The sequence below is a fragment of the Convolutriloba macropyga genome, chromosome 11, assembly GCF_964194025.1.
Source record: "Convolutriloba macropyga chromosome 11, txConMacr16.3, whole genome shotgun sequence".
NCBI classification, from domain to species: domain Eukaryota; kingdom Metazoa; phylum Xenacoelomorpha; order Acoela; family Convolutidae; genus Convolutriloba; species Convolutriloba macropyga.
The window spans coordinates 5,689,530-5,709,905 of record NC_134478.1 but is presented as its reverse complement, the minus strand read 5'-3'; the positions used below and the strand labels follow the sequence as shown (position 1 = coordinate 5,709,905).

The 20,376-nt window shown below is 36.3% G+C and overlaps 1 protein-coding gene across 2 annotated transcripts in view; it reads right to left on the bottom strand.

Annotated features, from left to right (window-relative positions):
• Positions 1-8,532, bottom strand: part of LOC142349811 (uncharacterized) — a 42,878-nt gene extending 34,346 nt beyond the window's left edge. The window contains exon 1 of one of the 2 annotated variants that reach the window (XM_075401595.1): positions 8,461-8,532. The gene's annotated coding sequence lies outside the window, so the exon portion shown is untranslated. Of the gene's footprint in view, positions 1-7,666; positions 7,897-8,460 lie in introns of those variants that run through there. The other variant, XM_075401594.1, reaches the window with a different exon arrangement.
• Between the last annotated feature and the right edge of the window lie 11,844 nt (positions 8,533-20,376).

Sequence of the window (20,376 nt, the reverse complement as noted above, 5' to 3'; positions counted from 1 at the left end):
AAAAGAATTACTGTTTTCATTTCTTGCCAAACGCAGACAAAAGATAAAACTTAATAGCATATTCTCTGATTGTGAAGTTTTGAATCACGGTGTGCCACAAGGAACTGTTTTAGGACCAATCATTTTTCTTTTATATGTGAACGATTTCTCGTCTAATATAAGCACAACGGAAAAGGTCATTCAATTCGCAGATGACACAAGTATTGTCTGTTGTGGACAGAAAAGTAGCTTACATGGAAAAGTCACGGAAGTATTACAAAAAAAGAAGAACATGTAGAGATGAACAAACTAACTTTGAATACAAACAAAGACGAATTAATCTTTTTCTCGCGCGATAATTCAGATTTTGGATCTATTTTTTACAAAAACGAAGTTCTCACGAGACAAAAAAGTTGCAAATAGCTTGGTATTCAAATTGACAGGAATCTTAGTTTGGAGGAGCAGCTGAATAAAACCTTGAAAAAGATGGCTCAAGCTATAAGATCAATTTACCTTATAAGACATCAAGTTCCCCTGAACGCGCGCATTCTAAAATCAGTTGTGCTTTCACACTTATCATTTTCGGCAATCTTTTTTCAAAATTTATCTGCAAAAAACCTAAAACTCCATAACCGACAGATTAACTGGGGTATAAAGGTGTGCTTTCTACGCAAAAAGTATGACAAAGCGAGAGATCTGCTAATCCAGACAAATACCCTCCCAGCTGAGCAAATAATAGCAAAAATGTCGCTTGACAAATTTCATTATGATATCGCTAGGCCAGAAAATTCTGAAAATTTTCAGGGGTATCTGAGTCTTCATCAAAATGCTCGAACAAAACAATTCAAAATTAGACAAAATGCCAAAACCAGCTTTGGAATGAATTCGATTGTTCGTCAATGCGTACAAAAATGGAATAAGTTACATTGGCTACGGTTGGCAAAAAATGAAAACGTTTTTAAGAAAACGTTGAATGATTTCTTTCTCTCACAACATGAAAAAATTCCTTTGAATACTAAGGTAGGAGCTTTTAAAAGTTATTTTTATTTTTGGGAAGAAAACAATCGAAAGAAAATTTTATAATGTGATTCTTTATGAAATTTGTTGATGTTTATTATATTATTATTGTTTGAATGATTTGAAATATTTTTTGTTTCAAGTATATTTAACCGCATGGTTATAATTTTAATTTACTTGTTGCAAAAAAAGAATCCTCTCAATATCTTTGCAATTTCACAAATTTTACCTATTATTTAACAAATAATACACTGTTTTAACAAAAAATCACCCAACATAAAACTTTACCCAGACTTTGAAGAAAATATTACCATAATTACCCAACTTTTCCGTACTTTACCCAATATCTTCTCAGCTTTACCCAACAAATGGAAAAATTACCTTAATTTAATTTTTTAAAAAAGCAATTTTTAGCCATTAAGCATTTAAGCTAACAACTTCAATAATTTACCCCGGTTTTTCAAAAACCATCAGAGCATCAAATAACACGCAATTCTCATATTTTTTAAATTATTTGACTCAATATCTTCCAATTTCACAAATTTTACTTAAATTGTAACAAATAATACACTACTTTTAACAAAAAATATATCCCAACATAAAACTATACCAAGATTTAAAACAACATATTACCAAAATTACCCAATTTTTCTCTACTTTACCCAATACCTTCATAATTTTACACAAAAAATAGAAAAATACCTTGATTTCACCAACTTTACCAAAAAATCAATTTTTAGCCAATAAGCAACTAACTCAACAACGTCCATAGTTAACCCCGGTTTTTCGAAAACCATCAGAGCATCCAAAAAACACAAATTTTGTTTTTTTTAACTACTTTACTCAATAACTTCCCAATTTCACACAAATTTTCAAACAATTACAATTTTTCAAACACTTAACAAAAAATACTCCAGCAATACCGAAAATTAACGCAATTTTATCAAAGTAAATTTTTTAAAAATTGACGTAATTAATCCAAAATCTTCCAAATTTTTCACAAACTTTACGCAAAATTACCCTACTTTAGCACTTATCATCCTAATTTAACCCAAATTGCCGCGTCGCACAATTACCGTATATTTTACTAGGAATCAGCCAAATTTTACCTAATTTTCCCACAACTTTTAAGCCATTCTAATCCTATTTTTTACCTAATAAAGAAAAAATACTTTATCCCCTAATTGACTTAAAATCTGCCAATCTATTCTCAACTTTCATAAAAAAAATACAAACTTTCATTTAATAATTAAGTCAACCTTTTGCATTTTTCCTAATGCAGTCAAACTTCAAGAATTTTATAGAAAAGCCTCTGATTAGATGGATCCAGCATAAAAGGAACAAAGAGCAGCAGCTGTCGAATGTACTAACCCGAAGTTAGCATGAACATCGATTATTGCAACAGTAAATGTAGACACGGACTACGACAATTACGTTAACCTCAACTAAACATGCGATATAATATTGCAATCTTCCTTATTATCCGTTATCACTAACAATAACATAAAATTATGGAAAAATACCCTATTTTTAGCCGTTTTCGATTCAATTTAACCAATACCTTTGCCATTTTACCCAGGTTTTGAAACACAGTCAAAACATCAAAACTACACAACTTTCAGACAATTTTGACCTAGTTTACTAAATATCTTCCCCAATTTCAATCAATTTTTCGACAAACTAGCCTAAATTTACCCAATTTTGGAAAAGCACCCAAAATCTACACAATTTGAAATCAATGTACCCAAACTGTACCAAAAATAAACGCAAATGTACCGAAAATCACTTTTTAACCAAACTTTGAAATCTGATTCATCTAAAATCTTCCAAATTTTGCCCAAATTGACAAACTTCACGAAAAATTGCCCTAATTTGCCATACTTTACCACTTATTATCCCAAATTTACCCAAATTATTGCCCTGCAAAATGACTACCTTAACCAATTTTACTGCAAATTACCCAGATTTTACCCAATTTAACCAGACCTTATCAAAAATTAAGCAAATTTATATCAAATGTTATCCAATTTTTAACATTAAAAAATTGTTTGGTCAAAACAACTCAAAATCTGCCCATTTACTCCCAAGCTTTATCAAAAAAAAATATAACAAAATTCTATTCATTTAAGGAGTCAGCCTTTTTGCATTAGTTTATTCATGCGGTCAAACTTCAGCAAATTTTTAAGGAAAAGAGCTGCTGATTAGATGGATCCAAATAAAGGGGAACAAAGAGCAGACGTTCCCGAACGTACTAACCTGAAGTTAATATGACCGTTGGATTTTACAACTGTAAATGAAAACAATGGCTATCAAAATAGCGTTCATCCTAACTAGACATGCAATATAATATCGCAATCTTCCCAATTATCCCAGTTCTTACCAAAAAAAAAACCAATTTCTGAAAAAATAGCCTATTCTTAGCCGTTTACGAATCAATTTGAAACGCTGACGAAACATCAAAATTACACAACTTTCAGGCAATTTTGAACTGAGTCACTTAATATCTTGCCCAATTTCAATTAATTGTTCGACAAACTAGCCTAAATTTACCCAATTTTGCCAAAATACCCAAATTTTACACAATTTTTACAAAATACCCAAATTACGCAAAGATATCAAAAGTAACTAATTTTCTCTACCAAACACTGACCTCTAATTCATCCCAAATGTTCCAAAAAACTCCATCATAAAAATCGAAAAAACAAGTCAAATTGTCGCGCGTGAACAAAAAAATCACACTCGAGAACGCAAATTTTTGTTCAAACACCATTTTCTCACTCAACTTTAAAATTAGTTCAAAACTTGTTGGATACTGCACCTGGAGAGGGCGGACGATGAGGCCAACATGCCTACACAAAGGTCCACCCGAATAAGCGTTACTCAACTCGAGTAGAATACGAAGAACACTATACTATAAAAAACTGCTCTATCACTGTAGTGCTGAAGACACGAGATAGTTTCTTTGTTTCTCTGCTCTGTCAGCTGAGCTATCTTGAACCAAAAAATGGCCATGTCTCGAAAACTAAAACAACTTCGGGGCTGATATTTGGTATGGAAAACCATAATTTAAAAAAATAGAGCTCCCGCTCCACCTGCCGGAACAGCTGGGGACAGGAGCCCTAATAAACTCACCTACTTGAATACCAAATTGACTAAATCAGTATCCCCAATGAGAAAGTTCTGTCTAATTGAAAGTACAAAAGTTGAAAGCTGACACAGTGTGATATCAGTGACATTCACCGGCAAAATTTCTGGTATAAAGTTCAAAAAATTTTTGTTATGTAAGTATCCCACTCCAGCTAGAGTATTTACAACACACGTAGGCTAGCAAGTCCCACTAAATGAGGGACTTAACGTTAGAATTGTTATAAAGTAAAAGTTTTTTTCGAGGTACATAGTGGTTCAGTTTCGAGATCACCCAGCACTGTGTACTTAATCGTTTCATAACAAATTCAATATTGTTTTGCAAAGATATCTTGCGGTCGAACACAACTCCTAAATAAATACTAGACAATACAAATGGTACTGGACTTCTTTGTATGCTAAAGTAAATCAAAATTGGAAGCTCGGTTCCTGACATTTGATACTACTGTTTGGTCAACATTGAGGACTAATTGATTAGATATTAGCCAATGGCTAACAGATTGCAATTAGGCAGATATATCATCTAATGATGTATCCATTGCAGACAAATTAAAATCATCTGCAAATAGATCAACTTCGATACTTTTACAGACATGTGGAAGATCATTAATATAGATTAGGAAAAGAATGGGTCCAGGACAGATCCCTGAGGTAATCCGCAAGTAATCAACTTAATATCTTGCCCAAATTCAATAAATTTTTCGACAAACTAGCCTAAATTTACCCAATTTTGCCAAAATACCCAAATTTTACACAATTTAAACTTAATGTACCCAAAATTGTACCGCAAAGATATCAAAAGTAACTAATTTTCTCTACCAAACACTGACCTCTAATTCATCCGAAATGTTCCAAAAAATTCCATTATAAAAATCGAAAAAACAAGTCAAATTGTCGCGCGTGAACAAAAAAATCACACTCGAGAACGCAAATTTTTGTTCAAACAACATTTTCTCACTCAACTTTAAAATTAGTTCAAAATTTGTTGGATACTGCACCTGGAGAGGGCGGACGATGAGGCCAACAGGCCTACACAAGGTCCACCCGAATAAGCGTTACTCAACTCGAGTAGAATACGAAGAACACTATACTATATGAAACTGCTCTATCACTGTAGTGCTGAAGACACGAAATAGTTTCTCTGTTTCTCTGCTCTGTCAGCTGCTGTTATATTGCGCTCAATTGAACTAAAAAGCCGCGGAGAAAAAACTTCAATTAACTTAAGTTTTGCTTCCTGAGAGGCAGAAAATTTTCTAAGTGCTTTGCTATCTTGAACCAAAAATGGCCTTGTCTCGAAAACTAAAAAAACTTCGGGGCTGATATTTGGTATGGAAAACCATAATTTAAAAAAATAGAGCTCCCGCTCCAGCTGCCGGAACAGCTGGGGACAGGAGCCCTAATAAACTCATCTACTTGAATACCAAATTGACTAAATCAGTATCCCCAATGAGAAAGTTCTGTCTAATTGAAAGTACAAAAGTTGAAAGCTGACACAGTGTGATATCAGTGACATTCACCGGCAAAATTTCTGGTATAAAGTTCAAAAATTTTTTGTTATGTAAGTATCCCACTCCAGCTAGAGTATTTACAACACACGTAGGCTAGCAAGTCCCACTAAATGAGGGACTTAACGTTAGAATTGTTATACAGTAAAAGTTTTTTTCGAGGTACATAGTGGTTCAGTTTCGAGATCACCCAGCACTGTGTACTTAATCGTTTCATAACAAATTCAATATTGTTTTGCAAAGATATCTTGCGGTCGAACACAACTCCTAAATAAATACTAGACAATACAAATGGTACTGGACTTCTTTGTATGCTAAAGTAAATCAAAATTGGAAGCTCGGTTCCTGACATTTGATACTACTGTTTGGTCAACATTGAGGACTAATTGATTAGATATTAGCCAATGGCTAACAGATTGCAATTAGGCAGATATATCATCTAATGATGTATCCATTGCAGACAAATTAAAATCATCTGCAAATAGATCAACTTCGATACTTTTACAGACATGTGGAAGATCATTAATATAGATTAGGAGAAAAATGGGTCCAGGACAGATCCCTGAGGTAATCCGCAAGTAATCAACTCAAAATCTGCCCATTTACTCCCAAGCTTTATCAAAAAAATATAACAAAATTCTATTCAATTATGGAGTCAGCCTTTTTGCATTAGTTTATTCATGCGGTCAAAATTCAGCAAATTCAGTACTAATTTTCTCTAACAAACACTGACCTCTAATTCATCCGAAATGTTCCAAAAAATTCCATCATAAAAATCGAAAAAACAAGACCAATTGTCGCGCGTGAACAAAAAAATCACACTCGAGAACGCAAATTTTTGTTCAAACACCATTTTCTCACTCGACTTTAAAATTAGAGCGAAAAAATTTCACGCCGCAAAACCACTTGATTTTTTGCTCCAATTACTGTTTCGGCGTGACCAAAATCATCACTCTAGTTTGACTTAAAAAATCATGCAAATGTGTGCACAGATCTTTATGAGAAAGCGCTCAAATACAATTCAAAGTTGAATTGTAAAAACGAAGAGAAGGCCAATAATAGCCCCAGCTATCGCTGTGCGCCTATTAAACAGAACAAATATAGGACTGAGGGAGGAGGGGACAGAAAAAATCCCATATATCTTCTCGCATGAGGAAGCGCTTTGGTGCTAAACAAATTCCGCTTTTTTGCAAATGATAATCAAAACGGGGATTTTCTCCCGAAACATGTGCCACTCTTTAATGCGAGCTGCATTTGAATAGTTCTTGACTACAGTTGAATCGATAGATCGAATCTCACAAAACGTCCTGATGTGCGTATCTCAGTTTTCAGGTTATGCCCGCTAGCGGCAATTTTTAGCCCCAAATAATAACCGCTTGACTATGAGGGCAACTACAAGTCACTCGGGGATCGCCTGGTACTACTTTGTCTAGTAATTTTATATCGATTTATATAAAAATCAAAAACAGACATTTGAAATTCGTGGAAAATGCACTTCAAATCAAGGCAGTTTAACAAGTATACTGAACGGCAAAAGTAAGTTTTTTAGGCGTTATTACTCCAATTTGAAATCACGTTTGGAAGACCATTTTTACACCATTTATCCCCTCCACTAGTCCTCTCGTCTACCCATGAAATTCAGATACAACACAACGTTCACTTAACAAAAATCCCAATATGAAGTTGATGAATTTCGTCCCAGTTTCTCATTCAAAATATAGAATTTGTATTTGAGCGTTTAGTTTTATCAACGAGTGTCAACCGGTGAGCATCCTAACGGATCCTTTCTCAACATGTTCTTGGTTCACATCTTGTTTATAAATAGTAGTGTCCCAAAAAATCTGCCATGAAATGATGCAGTTCCAAAAATGCTTCATTTCCCAAAAATTCTCTTGATGCAGCGTGCTAGTTTGTTGATTCTTGAGAACAATTGACATACAAAAATGCACAAACTCGCAATTTAACATAGCGTGTTCTAACAAAAAAAAACAGAAAACGAATGTTGATTTTTGAAAACTTACCTATTTTTGCAGAAAACTCGTAATTCTTGAGCTCGAGTCGTAAAAAGTCTCATAAAAAGGGCTTTTCAGTCTCTTCAGTTGATTCGGTTTGTTTTTCTTGTGTTCACGTCTCTTCATGTATTATTTTAATTCACACACTGTAAGACTGCATACAGTTCTATGTGAACATTTGTATTCATGTACGACGCAAAGTTTAGCCGATCTCTAAAATAGCCGAATGCTTATGATTATTATTACTTTATAACAAACTATATGATATTTTCAGTATCAGTAAATTAAGTGTTTGCTTATTTGTTTGTTAATATAAACATAAATCTTGAACAATTGACATTCAGAATGAATAATATGAACATTTTGTAAATATATTACTATTATGCTTAATAGTTTTCGGCTAGCTGTGCAGCCCACGTTCTTACGGTTGCTTACAGATAAGTCGCCACCTCGTTCATTAAGCAGACTGTTGTTAACGCCGAAAAACAATTGTGGGCGTTTTCTAAGACCATTTCGAATATAATTCGGTTGAAATCGTAAAATTTTTGTTCGCAGCAACTTGAAACTTATCGTCAATACGGTTATAATGGTAAAATCAATGAAGTCAATCGTTGATTTTACTTAATTAAGTTAAAACTTTGGGGCTAAAGTTTATAAACTGCGAATCATCTCGCACTTTTAAGTTTTCGAAATTTATTTCTTTCCGGACGATTTTTCAAGAAATTTTCTGTATGTGGAGTAAGTAGTGAAGGTTACCGCATTTACTGCATCTTGTAGTAACAGACAATTTGCATTAGACTTACTCAACTTCGGCAGACTGAACTGGAATACGCATGTCTCTTACGGAAAATGGAACAACACGTTGGAGTATAACAGACTTTCATGGTGGCCGCCGTATTGGCCGACAGGGCGTTTAGCCGACAACCAAAAAATGAGAAATTTAACCGACAATTTAAGTAAAATGAGCAATAAAACTTATTCTGAAGCTGCAATTGGCCAATTTAAAACACGATTTCGTAAGCGGACACTTATAACGCAATTTTTTCATCAACTAGTGTAATTAACGAAGGTCTATCCCTGGTCGAACCGTATTTTACCGCATCTGGCCATGCCTCAGCGACCCGTGGGACTTGATATGAATCTATCACAACCGAACTACTGATTTATGGACCAATGAGACTTTTATGACCAATTGCAGTAAAATTTATGACCAATTATGATAAAACTGTCGGCTAAATTTCTCATTTTTTCCTTGTCGGCTAAACGCCCTGTCGGCCAATTTTCCTAGCACCGACTTTCATGTATAAAATGCACGTCATAGCAGACAAAATGTTCACAATGTAAAATGCAAAGTTCTTAGCGTCATTCAACCGGTCGAAATTTCAACTGACCGAAAATTACAGGAAGTAATTAACTTCCATAAAATAAGAGGGCATATCGTTTTAAAAGAACAAAACAAAAGTATCAACCGTTTTGATAAAAAATTGAGCTATTTTAAGCGTCGTACAATTGAAACGGTTTAATTTTAGCATATCGTCAAAATCATTTGAACCGTGACAATACGAGAGAAGTAGAATTATAGGCAAATTTGTCCTCTGACATTGACGTCAGGCTATTTTGGTCTGTAGTTATTGTTCAGGACAAATTCGCTAAGAAACACATTTTGCATGGTAAATTATGCGTGTTCACATCCTGACTAATTACCCATAAAAGGCAACAATAATGACCCGAGCGGGTAAAAACAGACAAATAGCTAACCCGGACCGAACTCCAAGTCTATTTCAGTACTAGGCAAGTCTAAATCCAAGTCTTATTTAGGTTTCCAGTACTGGGCAAGTCTAAATACAAGTCTGGCAAGTCTTAACCAAGACTTGGATAACACTTGGAAGTTGATTCCCAAGTCAAAACCAACTTTTCAAAAAAATTCGAGTGAAATTTTCGAATTCAAAAAAATTTCGCAACGTGCCACGATTTTGGCATTACTTTTTGGCCAGTTTCCCGGGGTGCTAGAAAATGATGCCGGGGGCATACCAAATTGATTATTGGGTGATTATTAGCACCACGGGAGGCTCTATTGAGGGTTTTTCAGGTGTTTTGGGCCGTTTTGAGCCATTTTTCAGCCGTTTCAGCCCCTAAAATAGCCGAAATCACCAAATTTTTGTACTTTTCAGATAAGCCAAATGTCGCACTTAAACAGAGGAAAAATTGTCAAAAGGGGTGCTACTGTCAGAGTTCCCATGATAGCCCGAGGTCCCGTGGTGCGGCTCCCACTGGACCCTATTCTGGTGGAAAGTACTAATCAGCAGGAACAAGCGAGAGATGTACCCCAATATAAACCCCAATATGTAACCCAATTGAGGACAAGCATTGGGAAGGATAAAAATGACAGAATGATTAAGGATCAAAGTCTTTCGATCCCCCTTGGCACAGACAAGGAGACTCAGGCATGTTTGCCCCCTAGCTATTTGATCGGATCAAAATCCTGCTCCTTTTCAGAAAAACATGAAATTATGCAATCCCTTCAAGGGTTTCTTTGCGAATTTTCCTGAAAGACTAAGTTTTTTCATTAGGCCCACAGACCAAGTTCAGTTTTACATTCATCGTCACCTGTCCAGACAGCCTCTGCCCAGACTAGACTAGTATACTAAGGCAGCTGAGTGATTTTAGAAATAAATATGTGATTACACTGAAAAAGACGACAAAAAAGACTAAAGACGTCAAACATCCAGAAGCTTATTGAAAAAGAATGTTGAAATAACCAAAATTCGCTTCATCAGTGAACATCAGTAATGGCCTTTTATGATGGATAATTGTACATGGAAGTGTATGAAATGCAAACACCCGGGTCAAAACTTCTTTTTAGTCATGTAAGGATCATATATGATGCCACACAAATAACGTATTTCCTAGTACGAAATCATATATGATTATCAAGAAATCATATATAATCCTAGTATGATTACCGGGAATCATTTATCTTCTTTCCCTTGAAATATTTTATGTAGTTTTGGAGGTTATTAAATAGGAATCAATAACTTGATTCCGCAGCATCGTTATGGGACTCCTCAACATGCCCTGCTAATCGAAGTATTATTGCTCAAAGAGTATTGAGAAGTCCTGTTACTTAATGAATTTACTTCTCTAGAAAAAATGAGCAAATTCAAATTATTTATATCATCAAAGAAAATAGTCAAATAAGTTGTGTTGGATACTGCACCTGGAGAGGGCGGACGATGAGGCCAACAGGCCTACACAAGGTCCACCCGAATAAGCGTTACTCAACTCGAGTAGAATACGAAGAACACTGTACCATATGAAACCCAAATAAAGGAGCCCAAATAAACTCATCTATTTGAATTCCAGATTGATTAAATCTGTATCTCCAATGAGAAAGTTCTGTCTAATTGAACGTACAAAAGTTGAAAGCTGGCACAGTCTGATATCAGTGACATTCACCGGCAAAACGCCTGGTATAAAATTCGGAAATGTTCTCTGTTATGTAAGTATCCCACTCAAACTAGAGAATTTACAACACCCGTACACTAGCAAGTTATACTAAATGAGGGACTTAACGTTAGAATTGTCATAAAGTAAAAGTTTTTTTCGAGGTACATAGTGGCTCAGTTTCGAGATCACCCGCATTGTGTACCTAATCGTTTCATAACAAATTCATTATGGGCTTGAAAAGACATCTTGCGGTCTAATAGAACTCCTAAATACTTACAAGACAATACAAATGGCACTGGACTTCTTTGTATAGTTCCAATTTTCGCCATTTTTGTCATAATTCTCAACAAAAAAATGATTCATATCAACAGCAATGTAAACAATTGTTATCTAAAACTTCCTCAAGTAGAAGGGGTCTATTCAATACCCTGTTGAACCAGTAAAACAAAACAACCGTCAAAAAACGCAAAATTAGCCCGAAAATCAGCAAAATACACAAAAAACCTCCGAATTAGCGTAAAATTCAAATGAATTTCCAAAAACCTTCAAACCACTACCAAAACTAGCCTAAAATTTGAACAAAATCATAACCAAAACTCAAACAAAAAAACGAAAAAACTGCTTTGAAATGCCGCACGTGAACAAAAAATGTCGCTCGCTTACAGAAGTTTTTTTTCACACCTCAATTTCTCGCTCTCTGGAAAACAGCGATATGAACAGTACGCCACTATTTTTCGCTCCGCTCTTCACTTTTGTTCAGCAAGAAAATCACTCCAAATTCTTTAACGTGTTTCATTTCCCGCTTCAAAAATCACGACAATAAAATTGAATAAAAGAAAAGGACTTCTTCAATACCACTCTTCGAGTCGTAAAAAGAAAGCGCCCCAAAACAATTCAAACTCTTTACATTAAAGAACGAAGAGAAGGACAACAATAGCCCCGGCGATCGCTGTGCGCCTATTAAACATAACAAGTATAGGACAGAGGGAGGAGGGGACAGATAAAATCCCATATTACCTCGCATGACGAAGAGCTTTGGTGCTAAACAAAAACGCTTTCTTCAAACGATAATCAAAACGGGGATTTTCTCCCAAAATATGCCATTCTTTCATACGAGCTGCATTTCAATAGTGCTTGACCACAGTTAAATCGATTGATCGAATCTCGCACAAAACATGTCCTGAAGTATCTCACTTTTCAAGTACTGACCGCTAGCGGCATTTTTTTAGCCCAAATTAATAAACGTCCGACTATGAGGGCAACACTCGGGGATCGCCTGGTACTCCTTTGTTACAGTCTGATATCAGTGACTTTCACCGGCAAAACTCCTGGTATAAAATTCGGAAATTTTCTCTGTTATGTAAGTATCCCGATCAAACTAGAGAAATTACAACACCCGTACACTAGCAAGTTATACTAAATGAGGGACTGACTTAACGTTAGAATTGTTATAAAGTAAAAGTTTTTTTCGAGGTACATAGTGGCTTAGTTTCGAGATCACCCGCATTGTGTACCTAATCGTTTCATAACAAATTCAATATGGGTTTGAAAAGACATCTTGCGGTCTAACAGAACTCCTAAATACTTCCAAGACAATACAAATGGCACTGGACTTCTTTGTATAGTAAAATAAACAAACTTGGAAAGCTCGGTTACTGACATTTAATACTACTGTTTGGTCAACATTGAAGACTAATTGATTAGATATTAGCCAACCGTTAACAGATTGCAGGTTGGCAGAGATATAATCTAATGATGTATCCATTGCCGACAAATTAGTATCATATGCAAATAGAACAACTTCCGTACTTTTACAGACACGTGGGAGATCATTAAAATAGATTAGGAGAAGAATGGTTCCAGGACAGATCACTGAGGTAATCCGTTACCGTTTCAAATGAAGACTTAAAACCCGCAAACACTGCTCGCTGCGATTGCCACTTAAATAGCTTTCAAACCATTTTACGCATGACCGCGTATTCCATAGCACGATAAATTTTGAAGTAAGATACTATGATCCAGTGTATCAAAAGTTCTTTTTAGATCTAAAAAAATTGAAACATGTTTTTCATTTTCCACGTCTGATCCTCGCTTTCAGCTCTGCTAATGCATCAAAAAACTACGTTTTTTCGAAGCCCAAACTGTTTAGAATGGAATAGATTGAAAACATCGAAATAGAAATAAACTCTGTTGTAAATGACTTTATCAAAAATTTTACTCCATACAACAAGAAGCGATATTGGCCTTGAACCCGACTTTAAAAGCAATACAATATTTGTTCTACGAAGTACACTTGCAAAACAGCCCTGTGGAAAAGAACTGTCGAAGATTTCAACTGGATACGAGGTAGTTATGGGCTAAGACATCTTCACTAGTACATTGCCCATGATGTCAATACCACAAGAGAACTTATCATCAAGCTGCAGTATAATTTGTTTTACTTCCGATTCGTCAGTTATATATATATATATATATATATATATATATATATATATATATTTATATATATAAAGAAAAAGATTTAAAATTGGTCAAGATAAGTGTAGATCTTTCAACACCACATCATGTTTTATCTCCAATGGTGCTAAAAAACTCATTAAATTTATTCACAACTTCTCTACCAGGAAGACTATTTGTATCACCCGCGCAAGATGACAGTGCTGACAGAGTAAGATCTTTGGAGATCGACATTTGATATCACTTAACAACTTATACGTACGCCTTGATCCTCGAACACAATTGACAATTTGTTAAACATAAAAGTCCTTTTTAGCTTCTGCATAGCGTTTTTCGAACGTCAGTCGCGCTTCGCAGAATTTTGCTTGTTTGTGATTGTTTGATTTGTCTCGACGCCACTCCTTGTAAAATTGGTTTTTTTGGCACGCATATTTTTTAGGGTATATCATGAACCACTTTGTTTTTTGTTGATGTTTTTATTGTGACATGTCCTATTTAGGGCGAAAGCGTCTGTGACTTTTACATTAAAAGCCTCGAAATTTTCAAACGCTATATTGACGTCTCTTTTTCGCGAAACAAAATGTAACCAAGTTTGTGACTGAAGCAATTTAAATAACTTCCCACCAGCTTTTTAGTTTTTAAGAACGAAGTATCTCGGAAGACTTTCTCACTTTCTCACATGGTTAATCATCACTCCTATGTGAAAACTCGAGAAGTATAGAAAAAAATTGCTCATTTTTTCAGCTTCCTTTACGTACGATTTCCTTGCCAAAATGTTTTTGTAATAAAAATATCCAGGCAACTGGTTGAATCTTGTGTGTAACACGAGTCGGTTCGTCTAATGGAAACTCAAAACCATTGGATTTGATTGCATTCAAAGATTTTCTGTAAATTGTATTGAAAAGGAGTGTGTTAAAGTTAAAATCTCCGCAAAAAACTATCCCTAAATAATCAAAAAGAGCAGCAAGACAGCTCTCCAGATTACCCAAGAATTCTAGTTTATTATTGCGTGGTGGGTTATAGCAATTCCATACTAAAAAACTGAAGCCAGCTGATTTTAATTGAACACAAGCTGACCCAGGAAGGTTGAAAGAAGCTCCTTCAAAAAGGATATATTGTTTTATAGTTGAATAATTTCATTTTTCCCCTTCCTCTTGAGTCATGAACCTTACCAGAAAGATATGTATAACCCTTTAACAGAAAACAAGAAGGATCAATATCTTCATTTAATCACGTTACCGTCAGGAAAATTACTTACGGCGAAGACTCGTGGCTATGCACAAGTGCTTCCCGTTTGATACGATTTTTCCATGTTGATCTAATATTAAGAGTCAGAACAAAATTATACGACTTGAATGAAATTGTTTTGATTGATTGCTCTTATCATTTTTGCTAACCGTCCCTATCGAATGGCTGATCCTGGATGTATTCACTGCCACTGGTACATTGTATCCGAAACGAATCGTTGTTAATATGTTGCTTTGCGTTGCGAGAATCACTCAGCAGTCTTTTCACAAAATCAACTAAAGCATCATTGTCATTTATTCAGGAGTCCATTTATGGTAGGATACTTTTCAGTTCAGAATTATCCTCCAAGTGTGACAATTTATTGAAATCTAGTTTCAAATGTGGCATTTTGAGTGACAAAGGTGTTCCGGGGTTAACAATTGGTCTCATGTTTCACAATGACAGTTGAACAATGGCGGTGGCTGTTGTCATCGTCTAGGGCTAACTGGTAGTTGTTCGTTCATCTGCTTCCTTGGTTTCTCGGCAATTTTCTTCAGTTCATCAAGGTTTTGCACGGAGTTCACAATGTGGGAAGATCTCTTCCCGTTTTGCAGAAGAAGAAGGAATAGCTGGGAGTTGTTGGTGGAAACAAATTAGTTGAGTTCTTCTGCTAACTGCTTCAAATGCATATCATGTTCGTTTAATCATTCACTAATGAAGACTGGCCTGTAGTTCTGTGGACTTTTACAGCGCAACAATAATTGTTTTCTGGATCATACTCTATCCTTCAGGTCGTTGTAGAGAATTTTTGCGATAATACCAGGGGCTTTCCTGTTGTCTCTTTTGCCCCATAGAAGACAAGCTTTCAAATGTTCCTCGACGATATAAACTTGTAATGCATCTCTAATGAACGCAACAGTATCCGAGACAAAAGAGCTATGAACTGCAACAGGTAGATTGTGGAAAATGAGCCAATCTTTGGACTCAAAGCGCTCGAGTTCCCTTACATTGATTGTCATCTGCTGCATCTGTGACTCAAGTTGCCTGATTTTTGAGGCCTTCTCAATATTCTCAGTGACTAGGTGTTGAATGAGAACTTTTACTGATTGGGTGAGGCTTTCGGAGACCGCAATACGTTGCAAATGTTGGGAAATGCTCATAATAATGGACAAAAACAGGGCAAATCACCGCACTATGAAATTCTCTGAAACATGTTGATAAACTTAACAGACAGAGCAAAGTCTATATAATAAGTTCAACACAAAAATCGGGCTGAAAAACCTCTATTGGAACATGTACTATTTGAATACCTTATGGGCAAAACTTTGACAACGCACAATTTTTTATATGTCATATATGACCTTGTATGAATACCAAAAAACGTTTGCAACTTCTTTGAAAAACAAAGACTAAAAAGTTTTGCTTGCAAAAATTTATTATGATCTTGTGTAGTTTCTAGAATCGCATATCTGATCTTTTTTATGTCAAAGGTGCATACAAATCATAATTGTCCCTGTATGGTATAACATGTATAAATGTTTGCTATAACATGTATAACTAAGGGTGCAAATGGACATGACAAATGGAGGGGCAATAACAGAACTGATCCAAACTGTCAAGTTAAAGATTAGATTGAATTAGTGTTGGTGGAAACACTCAATCGTAAAGTTTTTATTTTCTTTTTTCCGTATAACTACCAGACAACTGTGTATCATAACATCAAAGCGAATGCGTATAAATCAACACAAAGTTTTTAAAAAAGCAAAGGCATCAATAACGGCCAATCTAGCAGCTTTTTCTGACAGGTCGCAATCTTAAACCTTTGAAACCTATATTAATTAAGACCAAAAAGAGAGAAACCGATTTAGATTCGTATTTCTAGGCTTAAAGAAATTCAGAAATTATAAGAAATTAAGAAAGTATGTCATTTGCACATTTTTTGACCACTCTACATGAATTAGATCAAATTTTATGCGTATTTGAACATTAAGTGATACTCGATTCTCACTGGCTAAGAAAAATGACGCTTAAAATTTCCCGTTTTATTGAAGTAACAGCTCAATGATCATTTCATTTAATCTGTAACATCCCCTGGCCCGGAAGATGATGGGCTGATTTGGACAAAACTATTAACCTTATTGGGCCGACAGGCGATCCAGGCGAGGTGCGCACGACGGCGGAGCGTGCAACAGTAACGGAGTTCTCCCATTCTAGCAGTCGGATGATGGTAAAAGTTGGGGCTGCTTTCTCAGACCATCCAACTAGGTCACAGAATTCGACAGGCGACTTTCATTTTTGTGTACCGTTCAGAGCAGGTACATACTCTTAGAGCCAACACAACTGAATTAAATTGGCATAAGACTGAGCGCGGTCGTATTGCTTAGGATGATGGAACGCGTCAACGCATATGATTGACGGAATTCGGGTTCCTTGGTTACCATTTAGAAAGCAATTAGATGTTTTTTCCAGCTAGGTTGGATGGGTGGATCTTACGGGGGTTAACAGACGTGCGTTCAGTGCATGATCATCATGACAAAAAATACCGTACAAAATTTCATCTGTTAGGCGACGTGTGCGAAGATATTGAAGACGATAAACAGTATTCTCCTAAAACACGGACCAAACTCTCCTAAATACCACCTTGGTTTAGCGCACTGGTTGGATTTCATCTCCATTTTATGCCCTCCTGTGCGTATTCAGCGGTGATGCTGATCGAGTTAATTTTTCTAAACATTCAGGAAGATTTTAGCCACTCAAACAAAGTTAGAACCATTATCAGACCAAATCTTGCTAGGTGTTCCACGACGGTCGGTCAAACGTTCCACTCTCATTAGGCAAAAACTATTGTTCACGGACGGGATCATTTCCACATGAACAATAAGAGTAGTCAAGGAAAAGAAAAGGAATTCCCACCTCTTCTTTGTAGTCCTACGAACAGTGACGAAACCTGATCCAATAAAGCCAAGCCACGTGTTGTTAAAAGGAGATTGGTATGCCCTCAAGAAGTGCAGTCATGATTGACTGAATGGTTGCAGTGAAAAACCTGCAAAAACACTTCATTTTAATGGAACTTATTGAAGAACGTAATTTGAGGATGGTATAACGTTCTTGTACTATAGCACGGAAATAGTCAGTGTCTTGATTGTGATTTGTCATGCGAGCATATCGCAGAATAAGTTTACAGAAGGTATGACTTGCATCCAGCGCGATAGGATGCTTAGCGTCAAATTCAGTTTCCACCTACCAGCGGAATTGACCAGAAAAAAAGGATGAGACCACGGGGTGCAATAGGAGGGTATGAATTTTTCTGCTCCTCTTGATGGATTAATTTGCTATCAAAAAAATGCTTTCTTTCCAAGCTACAAAGCTTACCCTCAACGAAGTACTGGAGATGACGCACTGCTCCGTCAAGTTCAGCAGAATCTGCTATTTTGTTGTCCATATTGGAATATCATTTGTGTATTAGCAAGAGACGGAACAAGGAAGATGTTGATTGGAGGAAAGTTTGATACAAGCCGATCTTTAAAAAAACAGAAACAGAAATGTATCTTTATTCTTAGCAGTCATGAGATGTTTTTATCATTTTGCTCGTTGGTTACAACACGGAGCTTGATTTTATCTATGACGTCAGTATTCTGAGCGTTAAGTCAAGAACTTTGACGCAACTATATGATTGAAAACCCTCAGCGAACATACCACAAGTTCGTACATTGTCGAGAATATCAGTTGCAGTGAAGTGGTTCCAGTATTCGACGCTGGTGTTCTCGAAAAAATCACTCACATGGTTTTTAAAACAGATTGCATGCTTATTAGTTGAGATTATCCACTGCATAAAGACGGTATTATCTGTTCACATGAATGTTTTGTCCACACTAACTGCCAACCGTAAACAGTATTCTCTTTGTTTAGCGTTCAGCGAGGATAATGGCTCGCAGTTCTGACTTACTAACGGTCATTGCAACTTCAAAGGTACATCGCCAAGCATGAAAAATGCCAGTTCTTTACTAATCTCACGGGAAAGAGAAGTTATTTGAGCTCTAAGAAAAGCAACAGAACTATATAGGTCTTGAGATTGAAGCAAACATGTGGAGTTTGAGATATTGAAACGGTATTTCAGGTGGCACTAACTTGGGGACAGTTATCAGCGGAAAACGGGGTCTCGTGTCAGTTGGCGACAAAACTCAGTTGACCGGTATTCTAAGTGGCAAGAACTTGGCGACATGTATGCTGGCTCCACATTCAAACAATGGCTTGGTGACAGGTTTTAGTGAAGATCCAGTTACAGCTGTCTCAGGCAACAATACTTTTGGAAGAAGTATGCTGGTTCCAACTGAAATTGGATTTTTGGAAAAATACAGGTGACAATCCAGTTACAGGTGTTTTGGAAACAGGTACGCTGGCCCCGCTTTCAAACGCTGCTTTGGGACAAGTATCAGTCGAAATGTTAATACAAGTTTTTGAGCCGGCACTACCTTGGGGACAGGTATGCTGGCTCTACACTCTAAAGAGGTATTAATGAAAATCAAGTTCAACCATGTGCTTCAGGAGGCAATTATTTGAGGACAGATAAGCCGGTTCGACATTCAAACGATGCCTTGGGGACAATTATGAGTGGATATTAAGTTACGAGTGTTTTCGGTGGCAATAACTTGGGGCAGTTATGCTTGCTCCACATTCAATTGGACCCTTAGGACGAAGTATAGGTAGCACTACAGTTACAGGTAGTTCAATTGGCAATACCTTGGGGACAGCTATGGTGGCTTGACAATAAAAGGATGCTTTGGGGACAGATGTTAGTGGAAAGGTTGTTACAATTGTTTTCTTCGGTGTTACCTTGGTGACAGGTATACTGACTTCACATTCAGATGGATCCCTGGGATGAGTCATAGGTAGCAGTTCAGTTACAGGTGTTTCAATTGGCAATAACTTGGTGACAAGTATGCTGACTGAACATTTAAACGATGACTTGGGGACAGGTATCAGCGGAAACTCAATTAAATGTGCATCAGTTGGCAATAACTACAAGTCAAGCATGCCGAACCCACTCTCTTTTGATACCGTGGTGACTGAATAAAATATTTTTCGTGGGAGCCACCAGACGAACAGTGGATTTGATAACGAAGGTTTCTTTTGTCAAATGCTGAATACATATATATATTCCCTATAAATGGAAATCGAACCTTTTGGTGAAAATGATAGAAATTGGCTTAACTGGTTCGGAAAAATTGAAATTTCAATTCTTGGTTGACCAAACATCAAGGATTTGAGAATAGAAGATGGTCTCTTTGAAAGGACTCCTGATGGGAAAAGAGCAAAAGCAAGAATCCACATTTTCAATTGCAACAGAAATTTTTTTTGAGGTTGCCTGCAGTGAGACGTCTGATCAGTTCGGAAACAAATGTCTTTTCGCTAAAAGTTCAACTGACAGTTACAAAAATGTAACTCACCCGTCAGTAGGAACTTAAATATTTCTGTCGACTTTTCACATCCTGTCAACTATGCTGTGCAAACTTCCAAACAAAACGGATTTGTTGCCGATTAGGAGTCTTCTGACAAATTGAAGATTACCCTTGTGCGATGAGTTAAGG